The sequence below is a fragment of the Acanthopagrus latus genome, chromosome 9 (genome assembly GCF_904848185.1).
Source record: "Acanthopagrus latus isolate v.2019 chromosome 9, fAcaLat1.1, whole genome shotgun sequence".
Lineage (NCBI taxonomy): Eukaryota > Metazoa > Chordata > Actinopteri > Spariformes > Sparidae > Acanthopagrus > Acanthopagrus latus.
Window position 1 is genome coordinate 25,460,326 of NC_051047.1, and position 17,032 is coordinate 25,477,357.

Below are 17,032 nucleotides of genomic sequence, written 5' to 3' on the forward strand. Positions count from 1 at the left end.
GGATTGTACGAGTGTAATCACAGCAGAGAGCAGGACATGCAGCCGGGCGTGTTCGTGTCTGAAAACCTGATTCTACAAATGTTTTTTCCTTCTCTCTTCCTTCCTACAGAAGCAGCGGCACTAATGAGCACCCAGCACCCTTTAGATGACTGAGGCACAACAGAAAAACCTGAACATCAACAGTCCACAGTAACAGTAAGACTCCACATACTACTGTTTTACACACTCAGAGCTCCTCTGTGAAGTTACTATTATATATCATTATCATTATATTGTTATATAATTCCAGACCGCCCTCAGCCAAGAATAAGCTCTCCTAATGAACCTCCAGCTTTTCGTTCTGAACAGTGTCAGTCGCACATCGCACAGCATATCCAGCTGCGTATGTTCTCGTCAGGGACTGTTTGTTTTGCGATGTAACGCAGACAGGATTAAGGTGGCATTTTGATATCGTCTTGTTTATTTTCCTCAGAACATATTTTTAGTATTATTGCTCTGCAGTGACATTTCTGAAATATCACTGCATATAATAGGCACTGTTGTCAGTGGCACCCAGATGTTTGTTAAACCATGAAACCTATTCATAATGAGTTTTCCTTTGATCACAGCACCCTTCACTGTGACCCCCACACACACATCACACACGTGATATATATGAACTAATATCAGGACAACATGTAACAACATGGCCGTATTCTGCTGTTTTCTGTTGCTATGATCCTAAAATAAGCATTTAAGTGAGTATGCTCATTGAAAGAAAATGCTTTTCTTCTCTTCAGAAGGAGAATTAGCTCGCATTTTCTCACTTCCAAGGGCATAAAACATTCACACATGGCATCATGAATCAGTTCTGTTTTTCCCTTTTTACCTAGGCACTTGAAATATTCAGCAGCTCAGCAGGCTGAAGATGTTGTTTCTTCTCCAGACGTCTCTTTTGTTTAGTGACATCATTACTGCGGATCTTTGTCTCATGTAAAACTGCAGAGGAGCAAGATCTCTTTGAGCATTTTTTTTTTTTTTTTGTCATGTTTGAAAATGTAGTTTTAAAAAGTGGTAAATTAAAGTTTCACCTTGTTTTTTGAAGTGACGCTTTAGACAAACAGTTCTAAATGTTGTGGCACCATTTGTCTGGCTTTGTTGCAACTGTGTTGTTTCTTTAGGTCCATATTTTGTGATTTTGCTTTTTTTGTTTTGCTGTGCTGACGTTGTGACGACCCCATCATCAGAGTGAATGTTGACAATGTGTGCTTGTGCAAACCACACATACGTCAAAAACCTTTTGTTTCCTATTTAAATTTTCAAATTTCTTGTGTAACATTGCTGTGCTTATGGTCTGGTTAGGTTTAGGAACAAAAAACATTTGGTTAGGGTTTGGAAAAGATCATGTTTTGGCATAAAATACCTGTTTTGGTTGCCACAGCTGGAGATGTACAGGCTTCCCGTCATAAATATCAGATTTTTGTTGCCATGAACATGGATGCGAATTGTCCCAACCCAGTGGTGTGACTCTTACAAATGTTGAAACAGTGGTTTGCCAGCTTTCTAGCAGGTAAACTCCACCACCATCTCCTCTGCCACCTGATATGAAGGTCAGGTCGTGATCAGGTCATGTGAATGTGACATGACACATTTTGAAAACATGCCAGTATGGTACAGTACGTGGCCAGAAATGTTTACCAACAAAATTTGATCCTGGTGACGTGGCTGGGTGTGGTGAGGGTTTGGCAAAGATCATGTTTTGGTTTACTTGGTCCTGGTGTCATTAACTCGGGCCCTGCACTGTCCTCACCACCGCCTGACATGAAAGCTGACTCAAACATGTAATGTGAATGTAATTTGACCCACACTGTAGAAATGTTGATAAAACGTGCGTGACGACTACGAATTTGAGCATATCAAAGAAAATGTTATTCCTGCACATGCAGCAGTGATGAAATATTTAAATTATACATGTTTTTTTTTCACACCAGATAAATTATTAAATGGGCAAATAAGAGAAAGAAAGGAAAAACATCACGCGTAACAGACCCTATCACAGCCAGGCGTCCCTCCCTTTTGGTGGCCCAGTTCCCAGTGGCACGCTTTTCCACAGGTAAAAAGTCCAAACAACATAATTCTGTGTGTCTTCTTCAATGTGAGACATTATTTCAGGGGCTCCGTCAGGGCTGAGTGATAAAGAGGCAGAGAAGAGGAGCGCTACATGCTATAAAGTTGCAGCTTTGATGTTTTTTCTCACATGGAGAATGAGGGGGTCGTAGAAAATGTGATCAAAGTTTCTTTTTCTTCTTTTTTTTTCTTTTTTTGTTGGCTGGACTTCACATGGAGTGCTGCGCCTCTGTAGCAGCACCTTGCTTACCATGTAAAAGAGAACAGTTTGTATGGCTGCAGGAGGTCTTTTATCATGCGAGTCCCATCTGAGCTTCTGTGGACCTTTCGGGCACTTGTGTCGAGTGCCTCTACTGCCTCTTCTTGTATAATTGAGTGTCAGTGAGAGTAAACATGACCTGAAAAGTCTTTTTATACACAGTTTGAAAATAGAGCTCGCCAGGGCTCTTCAGTCAGTACTGTACATGTAAAACAGCCGCTGACAGTAAAATATAGCCTCGTACAAATGACTTTGGCCCGACTTTAATGTCCAAGCTCGGAAATGTCTTATCAAGCAGAAACAGGAGTGTAGATTGGAAGTAACTTATTGAGGCAGATTCGGTCCATAAACGGGCCATAGCAAGCGTCCTGTAAGATTTATGAGAGTGTCACCTCAGTTAAAAACTGCATTTTTATGTCCGCAATCCTGAGGCAATGGCAGATGTAATTGGTACCTATTATCACACACTTGTACACAGTTTTGGTTTTCTGTCTCGCTGATGCTGAAGGTATTCTTCTCTTCTTTTATTTTTAGAAACTACCTTGTTTACAAGGAGTCACTTATGGTCAGAAGGCGTATCCTCAGGGGGGAATAAAGAGGAAGTCATTTAGAAACAAACGTTGGTTTTAGGCGGCGGCCACACTTGTTGCGGTCTCGGATGGAGCATAAGCGTCCATTCGCTGTGACTTAAGATGAGGTGCTCTTGACAAATGGGTACACGCTGGAGAAGATATGTTCTGCTTGGTCAGCTGTTTCTTCTCCCCAGAACAACAGACTTCTCCATCAGATCCTCCTTGTAGAAAAAAAAAAACTTCCCCGACACTAACGATGAGACTTGTACACAACTCAGTGGTGCGTATTTAATAAACTGCTGTCCCATGTTGACTGCTGATATGAAAGTTAAAAACAATGTTGCCCGATTTGTTGCAAGTTAAATATTTGTGTTGAAAAAAGATTCTTCTTGGTAGAATCTGAGATACACAACCTAAAGTGTCTGAAATATTTGCATCTGTAGCACAAGTTAGTAAAGGTTGTGCTTCCAAATCTGTCACCATCAGGTTGGTGTCAAAACTTTCGGAAGCTCTTCGCAAGTACGGTTTTCAGCCCAAAGAAAAGTTTGAGGTTTATCAGTGTTATTGTTCACAAACACCGTGAGGTTTAATAAGCAAGTTATAAAATTTGAGCTGTGGTAATTGTGTCTTGGTCGGCACCTTGCTAAAAAACATCAGGGAATTGTTTCAACTTCTTGTAATTAAAGTAAGATGAAGGCTTAGCTTTGCAGATAACATTATACTTATTAGCTTGAGGACGCTTTGAAAACCAGATCACACCACTGAAAATGTCTCCATTTCAGGAATCAAAATGGGATTTCCTTTTTATTCTGAAGCCTTCTTCAAGTTTTACTCCTCTTTTTTCTTGATTGATGTACTTTATCTTAATTAGCTTTTGGTGGCAGATTCTCTGGAGACTCTATGGCGAGGGAGATTTTTTTTATTCATAATTCAACCATTGTGAGGCCATTTGAGCCTTTGAATGTGATGAGCAGAGAGATACATAACCTTCGCTCATATGCAAATGTCTGTTTTTAATTTGATTACATTTTTTGGAAGAGTTATTAAGATGTAGCTTCGTCATAGATTGAATCAGCAACGTATGGAAATAAAAAAAGACATTGTGATTTTCAGATTGCACTTTCGAGCATCATAGATTTTTAGTGGCCGTGCGCGTAAGCCTCGCAGTTCTTATAATTTCACTTTCTGGTCCAACTGGGACTCATTTTAGACTCGGTGCACAACGTTTAACACAGTTCACAGGGGGTAATCTCATAAACCTCATAAGGAAGGAATGTTGATGAAGATGGTCTGAGCAGAGTTATGTAATTAAAAGCTTTGAATTAAAGAATATATGCTGTATCAGCTCACAGAAGTGAGGTGCACCACAATTCCTAAATATGTTGTGATGTTTTTTGTATTTTTTTTGTACAGACTATGAAAGGGAATCTATTGGGCATCCACACAAAGAGCCTGTGGTGCAACACATGCTGTTAAACTAACCATTAAAATGACTAAGCACTTGCAAACAAGTGAGTCTACCGTCAGTTTCTAAACTGAGATCCCGAAGGGGTAAACACGTCAGAGCGAGAACATCTTTCATATGTTTTTTATTCAGACGCTGTTTCTGCCCCTCCTTATCTCTCCCATCTGGAGGAGCATCTGAAGGATACACTAAAGAGCCTCTACCTTTTGAAATGTTCACCCGTATGTTCTGAATAGATCTGTCATTTAGCAGCAGATATCAGGGAGCTGCAGACGCAAACTTTTGAGGAAGACGTGTGAAAATTGCTTGACAGTATCTGCGAGCGACGTCCACGTACGTCTTTACGTTTCATTTCCTCGTGGAATACAACATGCATGTCACAAGCGATAAGTTGTGACTTGTGAAATGTTAATCTCCTTAAAGTCCGTTGCTCATGCACACTTCCGGTGCACATTGTACAGCTGAACCGCTGCCAGCTCGCTGCTCCGTCTGTCCTCCCTCCATGATGTGGTGGAAAATCGTGTATTATTTCCTGGTGAGGAATAAAGAGGTTTAAAGCTCGACTGAGTCACAGCAATACAATACCATTCAGCTGAGTATGGGACAAGAGTTCATCACCAGGGCTGGTTCAGAAGTCCGACCTCTTTCTGTGTTTAGCAGTGACTATTTGTGGAGTTTCATTTGAGCCGGTACGTGTTTCAAGCGAGATAAGGGACGTTTCCCCAGGTGGGGTCTCTCTAGGAAGGTCGTTGAGGCCTCCCAGGGTGGGGCCGCTGTTGGATGCTGACGTTTGTAGAACAGCGTGGAGCACCTTATCACCAACGAGCAGGTCTGTCATTCTGTCTTTTAGTAGCTCAACGGATATACAGCAGTGAGACTGTGTTTTTTTTTTTAATTAATAAAAGGATTTCCATCACACATAACGTTACATCTTCAAGGAGAATATTCATTTTGCATCACGATATGGTGAAATATTCCTCCTCCTCCCTCAGATTGTGTCCATTACTGACTGAACAGTGTTTGAAAAGTGTTTTTTGGTCCTTATCCTACATTACCATCACATCATCACACCAAAATGACTGAATAGGTCGATCGCCAATGGCTTCCCAAAACTTACAACATGCAGTGTACCAGCGACAGGCAGACCGGACCTTCATAGTACACTTGCAGTTTTGTTAAGGGTTAAGAAAACTTTGAGGTTTAGGAGAACATCACAGGTTGAGTAAAAATAACAATACTTCTGTAATCTCTGTTATAGAACTACTTATGTTACAATGTAACCTCCTTCCTTCCTCTTTTGCAGCTGCAGTAATTCCCTCAGCCACTAGAGGTCGCCACTTAAAAAGAAATGTAGGTATAGGTTGTAATTAGCCGCCTTCATAGTTGACCTACAAGGTCTCTTCATGGATGAGGACAGGCTGTGATTATAGATGTTTAATAATAGTATTAACAATAAAAATAACTGTACTAAGTTAGATATCTGTATCAAATAGATTCTACATTCATCAGGTGTAGTGAAAACACGGAAGAGGCGTTCAGAACAAATGATTAACACCCTCCCAGCAACTTGTAGGACGGAGACTACATGTAATATGGTCACACTGTCTCGTATCTCGCACAGGAAAGTATAAATTATTGACAGCCATACAATTTTCCATGACTTCCGCTGCTCCCCGCTGGGACTGTCTGACATTATTATTGCTCCAGATTGTAAACATGGTGTACACAGGACAGAATCTCAAAGGACACTCCGCCTCCTTCATGTGGAGGCGTACTCGTACATGATTTATAAAACTTCTCACACAGCTTCTCAATATGGGATTCATGTCAATTTCAGTTTAAGAAAATCACTCAGAAAATTATCAAAATACACTGGAGGGGGGCCTGTAAGTGTATAAGCTGATGTAAATAATTCACCTCTGATGGAATGTTCCATCTGAATAGTCAAGTAAACATGGTGTTTGCATTCAAGGTCTATGCAGAGTAGCTGAATGGTGCAGAGCTCTCTGAGGATTTACTCATGGCCTTGTAAGAAATGTGAACTCCACTATGAGACAACAACAACAAAAAAAAAGACCTGGTGATGATATACAGGCACTTACAGTCCTGTCCTTTTCAGCTTATTACTGAAGGACATATATTACTTATACACACAATAATCTTCTCCTCCCTTTCACATTATCTTGTAACTCAATATATTTTTCCATCCTGTGAAATTCCTCAGTACAAAATATGTTCAGCATCCCTGATTTCAGGCTCCTCATTTCAGCCAGTAACCATCAATCTTGTCAGATGCGATAACATCTGTTGCCTACCGGCTTTGTAACAAGTTGTGGTTAGTAAATGATGAGCTGGTGAACAGAACAAACCCCACAAGTCAACTCTGTGCGAGAAGAGTTACTGCGTGTGGATCGAACGTATTTGGCCAGAAAAGGAAACATCACAGAGAGTACGTGTTAACCTTTAAGCTCGTTCTGATCGTCGGCTCGCGCTGTCAGCGGCTGCTTCACAGCTCCATCTGAACACTTGCACCCAGCCAGCAAAGCACAACCTGCAGAGGCCTTGAACCATCTGATATGCCTCCAACTTTCTGTTCTGTTGACTTGGGCACAAATGTGGGAGGATGATGTGAATTCAATAGAGTGTATCTCCGTGGTTTAAAAGTCAAAGATAAACGTTGCATTGAGGTTTTTTGTGACTGCAAAAACATGCTTTCTTCTTGTAAACCTGTTAGTAAATGCCAAGAGAAACCTGGACACTGCTGAAATGTTTCCAAAGGCTTTACAGCAAGAAAACTTAACACATTTTGTATTGTTGTACCTGAAGAAGGAATTTATGTGTCCAGAACAAAGCTGCATTTAATGTCAGATCTGACCTCTGATCACCCGATTAAGAAAAGTGTCACAGCTTTTTATTGTCAGGACAAGGATTCATGTTGTTAGTCTCTGCACTCTCTGTGCATGTTGTCTTATTCTATACAGAAGACTGCTGAAAGCCTTTCAGAAAATATGGCTGACAATATGGTTCATGGAAGAAGAAACTGAATGTGTCAATAAATAATAAAATAAATGTGCTTTAAATGAAATGAAACATAAAACTGGAGGGTATTTTATAACACTTGTGGCAGCGTAACAAGCTAAAAGCACAATGTTTGAATTCATTATCAGCTTGTTATGTTCATATAATGCTAACATATTAGCATTTGTTGCTTATTTTCTTACCCTTAGCTTTTGGCCTCTAAAAACTCCTGAGGGAAATCTGACTATTTAGCTGCTAAACGCTCCTCTGTGTTTACCAGCTAGCCGCTAACTTTGTCTGTTGGTTGTCTGATCGGTACAGAAGGTTTTTATCAGAGCTGGTTAGCTGAAAGCAGCAGTCTGCAGCTGAAAGAGGCTAAATCAGTCTTCAAACTGCAGAGTTGATCATATTTCCTGTCACACATCGTCATATCTAAACGGCTGAGTAAGTCGATTGCCAGTGAAACCTAAAAAAAACATCAACATGCCGCAAAACAATCCGACCATTGTAGCATAGCAGGGACTGACGCACTAGACCTTGTGTAGGGAAGAAAATTCCTTGGTTAGATTCAGGAAAACATCCCGGTTTGACTTAGAATAACTATACTTATTATGTACACTATGTCACTTTACTATGGTAGTAAGTTCAAATAAGTCACTGTTGACTCTTGCTCTCATGTTGGACATTAACAGCTGTTGTCTTACTGAACTGTCCTTATTTAGCCATCCATCCCTGACCTTCCTTCACTGTGCTGACCTTTTTTGCACTTTATACAACTTTGCCTCATTTCCTGTTTCTCTGCCGTGGGATGGGATGTTGTATAAAAAAAATAAAATAAAATAAAAAAAAAAAAAAAAGCTGCTTTTATATCCTATATCGTTGTTTTCTTTTGATGAGGATGGGCTGGTTTACAAAATTCACTGCACCCAATATTAAGTGGACTATTCAAGTTTGGAGCCGTTCAAACCAATCATTAAAGATGAATAAAAGAAAATGACAGGGAGATATAAAGACAAGACAGCCATCGGTTAATTTATAGCGCACTTGAATCATCTTTAAAATTCCATTCAGCAGGTAAATCTGTTCCAGGTTTCACATCCCGATGACTAATGATACAGAATCGATCAGCTCGGAAACAAAGATGAGCTCCGACACTTCAGCAATCCTAAATCAAGTGCTGTATCTGATATCACAGTGGAATAGAGGAATAACTATTTTCCAGATTTTGGGCCCCGGAGACTAAAAGGTGAATTAATAAGAACAAGTTAATTTATTCATATCAGCATTACAGCGTTAGCAGCAGACATAACATGACATTTGGAGCTGTCTAGGAGCAGGTGCGACGCTCCGCAGTGACAACAGGAACATTAGTAGGAGACACGTTCCAGCCTTCCAGCGGGTACATCGTGATATTGCACGGCTTGTCTTTTTTAATTGGCTTCCCGGTGTAGATTCAGCAAAAAAAGGTCAGTTCACGACCCTATCGAGCTTCCTTGTTGTACATTATGGAGGCAAATTGATTTCCATGTGATGTGTTCGAATGTTAATGCACCTGAGGTTTGGGCGCCTACCAACAACTTTGGGTCTATGATTGGATGGAATCACACATACTGTAGGGATAAAGAGAATAATTATACTGTGCATAGAAAAACCTGGATAGTTATATTGGTGTTGTCATATCTGGTCTTGTGTATTTGGATATATTTGAAAGCAAAAATACATCGTTCTGAAAAAAAATCACTTCATTGAAGTAAATTAAACATAATTCGACAGGTTGGGGTGTGTGCCGTTTTATACTCTTGCAGTTTCAACTCGAGTGTGTGTTGTGTGTGTATGTGTGTACAAGTGCTGTACTTCAGCAACGAAAGGTTGGTTTGCTGACAGCCTCTTGATGTATTCCCCTCCTCCTCCTCCTCCTCCTCCTCCTCCTCATCCTCCTCCTCCTCCCACTCTCACCACAGAGGCATGATAAACATCCATACAGATGAGGTCAAGTGAAACTCATGCGGATTGAATAAATGGGAGTTTTCTTACATAAATGGCTGCATTATGTTTGACACTGTACACGTTCATGTCCACTATAAGACAAACACACAACACATTATGGCCCTTTATCATGTCATATTGTGTTTCAGCAGTAGTGTCTGCAGACAGTTTGAAAATGTTTGTGCGCTGCACATTTAAAGTGAAACTCTTGCCAGAATACAACCTAGGCTTTTTTTTTGTGAATGTATATGAGTCAAACCTTCATGTGAAAGAATAATTACGACAAAAAGTGGCACTTTTAAGATTGATCGTATTTTCACTTTTGGATCAAACTCATTTTCAATGGGAGTGCATGGGGCACTTGTACGCTAGCATCAATGTCTCTATTTTTAAAACACTAAGAAGGCTCGACACAACATGAAACTTTGCTCATAGTATCACCAGGGTCGCATCATATACATCATGTACATTAACAAAAAAAGCCTAGGTTACATTTTGGCGAGATTTTAACTTTAAGATCCAGCTTGACTGAGTATTCTAGTTGTCTGAGAGCCTAAAGTCTTGAAGAAACCTTTTATTGATTAAAAAAAAAAAAAAGATTTCAGGGGTTTTCTCAACCACTTCAATGCAATATGAGTTTTCTTGTAGCCATCTAGTGCCTGTCAAAGGGATTGCAGGCGCTGTCTGTGGTGGTTTGCCTCTTATGAGCGAGTCAGACATCATGTGACTTCTTTGTATTTATCATTCTTATTTCTTAATTTATGAGCAGACATAGTGAAGCTGTTCCTTTTTATTTTCGACAACCTCTCCATAAATTTGGAATTGGATGGAATGAACAAACGCAGGTTCTTCAGGGCAAGAAATCAAGAAATAATCAGATTAATTGATAATTAGAACAATTGTTAGTCGCAGCCCTCAAGACACTGTGAATACGTCAGAGTTCACCAAAGCTGCTTCTACAGTTATCTCACTCTACCATGTAAATATCAGTTGAGAAGAGAAATCGCTGTAACACTTGGATGTAATGTCAGTCAATCATTTTCCTCATACAGCTCCAGACAGCAGGCAGCCGATGTAAGGTGACTGTAATGGTAAATAATGGATGTAATTTACTGCTGTAAATTCAGTGCACTTAAAGTCTTTCAGAGGCTGATTGTTACGCAGGATTGCACTTACAGGATTCCCCTCAGTGTTGCCTTGAGGAATATGGGTGAACTGGAAGAACAGGAAGTTACTGCCAATGTGAACACAGAACTGTATCATTTGAGCCTAATATGACAAAATGATAGAGTGGTAATAAACCCATTGCCTCTTTTTGTCCTCCAGCATTTTATGGGCTAGTTAAGGAACAACTGTTCACCACATTCATGGCTCCCAGAGGATGAATCCCCAGATGACTTTGGTGGTCCTCTGAGTTCTCTTCTGGTGCCATCATTAGTTTAGCATTTGAGGGTTTTTTGTGAAATGTCTGCTGGATGGATTTCTCATCGTTTGGGGTTTCAGTTTAGTTTATTTTGCATCACAAATATTGCCCAGACTTACTGCTGCTTGTTGCAGGGTCGACATGTTGCCATCTGTCGTTAGCTCTGTGACATTTCCCTGAAGATCTGAGCTCAGGTACTGAAGTTTGACACCAACATGAATCTATAGTCGGCAGTACTGACCTGATTTAAAATATCAACCCTTATTACAAGTAGTCACACTGCTTGTATGCCTAAATGCTGCTGATAGTTGTGGTCGGACGCATTTTGATTTCAAGTTGTCCATCCGTACGTCCTGTTCTTGTAAACACAGTCTTCTTCAAATTTGGCACAAACATCTATTTGGACCCAAAGATAAACGGATTAGACTTTGATTAGACTCACAAACACATTTTTGGCCATCATTCAACAATTCATTTGACGTTTGTACATTTTGTATCCAAAAGGTCAAAGGTCAACTTCACTGTGGCATCATTATATTCTGCTAAACATCTTCTATCCAGTCTTTAACGCCGTAGCTCAGGAGCTTGATTGGTGTGTGGATGTTTACAACAGTGAGATGGTAATTGTAGTTTATATGCTGTTTTATGACAGAAATATACAGCAGGTGATTACAATGATTTGTGTAAGGGTGCTTCTGAAGCTCTGAGGTCTGGTTTCACGAACTTAAGTTTAAAATAAAAAAGTAATAACTTGAAGAGTTGTTTATGCTGTTGGCCAATAAAACACCAGCTATTTTTTTATTTTATTTTACAGTCCAGCCAAAAACTCAATTCCAGCACCGCTGTATTAGGCTCCAAATCAAGGACAGGTGACATATAAATCATTTCAACCCAACATTTGTGTTTAACGTTGTTTGGATTGGAAATGATTGCTTTCACTCTTGGCTATAGTCATCATAATTTTTGGTGCAGTGAGCGACTGAAAAAATACACCGCTGCCGCGATCGCACACATTTCTGCTTTGCAGCACCGCTTTGATGGAGCACAAATCATGTGGAGGCTGCAAATCTCAATGAAAATGCACTGAGATGCTTCTCATTGAGATGCACATTCCTGCTTCTGCTCCCACTCCCCACTCCCACAACACACACACACAAACACACACACACACACACCCTGAGTGAGGTGTGAAATAATTGGACTCTGAACTTGTGTACATTTGTAAACCATAAGGAACTGAAACAGTTGGCATCAAGGTGAAGATGCTTATCTTTATCTTTTGTTATTATACATGATATTATACATGATCCTCCTATATATATATATCTATATATATATATATATATATATATATATATATATATAAAAAACAAAAGGTGTGTTGCCGTAGCCTTGTTACTAAATAAAATCTGAACGATGACTCATTGTCGTTGTATTCAACTGCTGACCTAGATGCATTCGAGATGTCTGTCAAGCTTCTTCAGTCCCGGTTTCAAAGTTGTTTGTTCTCAACACGGTGAAAGGTTCATCAAGTGATATACGCCTATGCATCGCAGTGACTTTGAATTTGTGTTTTCCGTAAATTCTTGACGCTTTTCATGCACTTTATGGTGTCCCATCATCCAGGAACCTATTATAGTGTTTCCCACACATAAACTTTACTTCAGGATCGGGCTAGGTCATTTGCTGAAGCAACAGAAAATCTTTTCTTCCACAGCCTAATGTTGGCAGTTATGTAGATGGATTGTACTGTTGCCTTCCTGTTGTTTTCTCTGTGCCTCTTTACACCCTCTCACAATAAACGTTGGCTTGTTTGCAGTGTGTGACCTTGTATATAAAGCACAAGCACCAATTATGAATGTGAAATAAACTATGTCATTCAGAAAATAGATAAACTTTCATGTACGAGACACTATCAAGCAAAAGCCCTTGGGGGCTGAGAAACAAGATAAACACTGATGTATGCGAAAGCAAATCGATCACTTTAACACAGGAGAACGGGTCATCAGCCTCGAAGAGCATCAAGGTGCCGCTGTAAAGTGAATTAAACCAAGAGATGAATGAAATATGGTGAAATTCCCTGTTAGCAGCTAGTTGACAGCAATGTCCTGTGAGTGTTTGGTTAAGGGAGCTAACAGCTTATGGAGCTAACAGCAAATGAAGTTTATAGAGCTCACAACTAAAAGATAACTTAGGCTACAGCTAATGAAGCAATTAGACATTACAGCTAACTAAGGTTAAAGAGTTTACCGCTAATGTAGTTAATAGAAATAATAGCTTACAGAGCTAATATAGTTTACAGCTAATGGAGTTTAAAGAGCGTATTGCTAATGGACCTAATGGAGCTAATAGAGCTAACAGCTAACAAAGCAAATAAAGCCAATAGCTGACAAATCAGATCCAACTCCTAGCAGAGCCAGATCTTACAGCAAAGAGGGCTAAAATAGCTTACAGTTCATTTAGCTAATAGAGCTTACAGCCAATGGGGCAAAATGAGCTGAAAGCTAACCGAGTTAAAAGAGCTTATAGCTAACTGAGCTAATAAAGCAAACAGCTTAATAGGGCTGGTAGAGTTTCAGCTGACAGAGTGAATAGAGCTTTCAGCCGATGGGGCTAAAAGAGCTTAAAGTTAATGGCGCTAAAAGCGCTTACAGCTAACTGAGCTAAGTTATCTTACAATTAACAGAGCTAATAGAGCTTACTGCTAACAGACCTCATTTGGGTAACAGAGCTAACAAACCTGAGAGGTAATGGGGCTAATAAAGCTTTAAGTTAACAGAGCTTAGAGTTTCTGTTGAGAGAAACATGAAGTGTTGAACAGTGAACTGCAGTTTGAAGTGACGACTTTATAGAAAATAAACTTCTGGATGGTTCCATGATGTAAAAGGTGAGTCTGGAGTCCTGCTGTATACACACAAAGAAAACAAGTGAAAAAAAGTGTTACAAATATCATTAATTAGACCCTCAACCTTTCCACTACATCTGTATAATGGAGCATATTTTCCTTTACTTTTTTTTTTTTTTTTTTAAACCCACATTTAGCCTCGTCTGCATAGCATGAAGGGCCCCACTTTCCCGGAAAGTGTCTGGGCCAGCCACTTCCTTTACCCCACCGCAGCTGTTCATACAAGATGCAAACATGAAATGATACAGGGCAGAGCAAAGAAAAACCTTAGAAAAATAAAGTGTGAACAGAACAGCCTGGATCCTGAGACCCTCCCTGTTTTAAATGCTCTCTCAGGCAGAAACCAAAGTTCTGCTGGCCAGCAAAAACACACCACCACCCAAGGGCCTGACTGAGCTGAATCTCTAACCAGATCCCATTAAAACAACGAGAAATGCCTTCCCATTGATTTGAATGACCTTTGTAAATTGGCTGGTGACTGTTTGTGACCTTTTTACATCTTTTGATTTGTCTCTTTAGAAAATGCTGATTGTTTCCCAAAAAAATTCTCCTGATCTCTGTCTGAGCTTCTCTTTTTTTTTTTCTTTTTCTCCCCCAAGTTGCTGCCTGACACCTACACGAAATGTTTCAGCAGCTCTTTGAAGCCCGTGTTCAACACCCTCGACACTCACGCATTCACATCAGTGCTAAAGCAGAAACAAATTCAGCTGGGTCCAAAGTATGCACATTATATTTGGATGAATGCCTCTATTATTATGAAAGCCTAATATTTAAATTCTACTTTAGCTCTTGACCACAGACAGCTGTGCACCTCCAACAGTTTTATCAAGACATGGTTTATTTGTGTTTAAGTGTTTGAGAACCTTTTCATCCATTCGTAAAGAAACTCCACATTTATCCTGAATATGTCTTTCTGTATCATCTTTTTGTCTCAGTCTTTTGAATTCTTGATAACTCCTCGGAAAGTTCAGAAAGTCAGTTTTTCCTTTCTTAAATAGACATTGAGACTAAAAATGCAAAATGCCGTGAAGGTCGCAGTTTCTGATTAAACCCCAAGTACTCAACATTTGAAAGACATTTCAGATGTGGATATTAACCCTAACAATTGTTTTCAGTATCAATTAAACAGCTGATTATTTTCACGATTAACCATCGAGTCTCTCGGATCTCAGACAATCCTGAAAATTGCTCCTTTTATCAAACCAAATGTCCAAAATAGACCCTAAGAGTGAGAATAAGAGTTTACAGTGTCATCTAACATGTTACTGCGGGACCCATGATGCTTTGGGTTGCATCTATCAACCCATTAAGATGCTCATGATTCGTTGATCAGGCAGAATAGGGCAGGTCCTTTCAGTAAAGACAGATGCGTTCAATAAACACATGCATGATCCATAAACTCTCTTAGCTCGTTCCTGCACTACTGTAGGATTAAGTGGTATCTCCCGAAGTCGCACCAAATTACAACCAACTAAATACCCCTCGTCTCACCTTTGCCTACAGGGGAAAGGCACTCTCTCTCCAGCCAGCCTGGTTTATCAAATCTGTGCTACTGTAGAAACATGCTGACTTGAAGGTCTTGCTCCCTCTGTAGATAAATCCTATGCACTGGACCTTTTAAGGAGCTGCCTGGAAGCATTTTTGCTGGCAAAGTTGGAAACTCATTTTCCTTTGATTGACTGATTAATTTATAGACTAATGATGGATATTAAATGAAAGAACACAGCTCTTTGTCGTGCTCCCAACAAGCGGATAACAAGGCGTCACTTTCAGGTGTTTGTCTCTTCCAGCTTTGTGCTGTATTGTGTTCCTGCTGCCTTCTGCCCTTCACTGTGAGGGTGTTCCTGACAGTCCATCTCTTTGTGAGAAAAAGGAGAGACTTTAAACACAGTTCCAGCTGCCTGGATTCTCACCTCTGAGTGTTAAATGTTCCTGAAGTGCAGCAGAAAAGGAAAAGGGTATTATTAAGTTGACATAATCTCACAGGGAGGCTTTCAGGGTTCTTTGTTTTGGAGAGCTATTGTGACTTTTTACTTCATAATGTTTTGGCCATACCGCTGCTCTGATTGATGCCAAGATGCTGACCCGAGGCTGTTGCCAGTGCACATAGTGCGATGATGAATCACACACTGCAGCAGGAGGGTCAGGCTGCAACCTCTCGCACGTTGGCTTTTTATAGGTCATCTCTATCATGCCCCGGTGCACCTCCACCAGCCCCTGTCCAAAGGGGTCTTTCTGGTTTTTTTTGCCACATGCAAAAACTCCTAAAAGAATTCTTTTGGACGAAGTGTGGGCGGAGGAAGTTTGGTTTGAATGTCAAGTATCGTGTGTCAAGGCAAACGCTTCTTGTTGAGTTTGCAAACCCCATCATCTCCCCTCGCTGCAGTCCTCAGTGTAGCACCATCTGGCCCACAGCTGAAAACTATTAAGATCCGCTGGAACTTCCTCCTCACTATTCCTCCCCAGTTTGAAGGCGAGTAAGTAGCTTTTATCTCAGCTCTGTTGTTGTTGTTTGCATGTTTTTTCTCTCCATAGATCTTGATCTCGTCCTTCTCCCTTGTAATGCTTTTTTCCTTGATAAACTTGGTCTGGGTGCTGGAGTTTTGAGCGCCCCGGCTGTGAGAGAGCCAGCCTGGATTTTAGATTAGATGTGAAGACACTACGGCCGGCTCAACTGAGGAATTCTAGGACTAAAATTCATAAACAGATTGCAGTTGCGATGTCTTTATGTGCCGCGCTTAGCCTGCGAGATTCCAGAGCCGGGGTGAGAAGTGAAGAAAACAAAGGATCTTTGTTGATTTTCCTTTCTGGGGCATTATGTTGGGACCACAGTGCGTGCTCTGCTTCTTTTCAGAGTTAAAAGCCTGCTGCCTTTTTAGCGCATATGGGTCAGATTAGTGAGTGGGCTGTGAGGCATTTACAAATGGGGACATCAACTTTGCTTTCTTTTTTTTCCTTTTAAGTCTTTTAAACAAGCCTTTTAAAACATTTAGCCTTTACGAAACTTCTCTGTTTGGATTGGTTTTCATCTTTAGATTGTGGTTTGGGCTCCAGAGAGAGAGACAGAGAGAGACAGAGAGAGACAGAGAGGACTCCACTGGGTCAATGTAGGTTGCGCTCGTTTTCAGAAAGCTTCGTTCTGGAGCTGAATTCCAAATGTTTGAGTCACTGGAGGTGAATTGCTCGGCTCTGGACATGGTTGTTGCTTATTCGTAGGATGATACTCTGAGTAAGTGAAGCACCGACTCATCTTTTCCATTATTTCTTTTTTTATATATATAAAGTTCAAACATATTGT

At 40.3% G+C, this 17,032-nt stretch overlaps 1 protein-coding gene across 2 annotated transcripts in view; it reads left to right on the plus strand.

Annotated features, from left to right (window-relative positions):
• Positions 1-17,032, plus strand: part of gulp1a (GULP PTB domain containing engulfment adaptor 1a) — an 88,231-nt gene that overhangs the window by 33,835 nt on the left and 37,364 nt on the right. For both annotated transcript variants that reach the window (XM_037110626.1, XM_037110627.1), the window contains exon 2: positions 110-195. The gene's annotated coding sequence lies outside the window, so the exon portion shown is untranslated. The remainder of the gene's footprint in view (positions 1-109; positions 196-17,032) is intronic.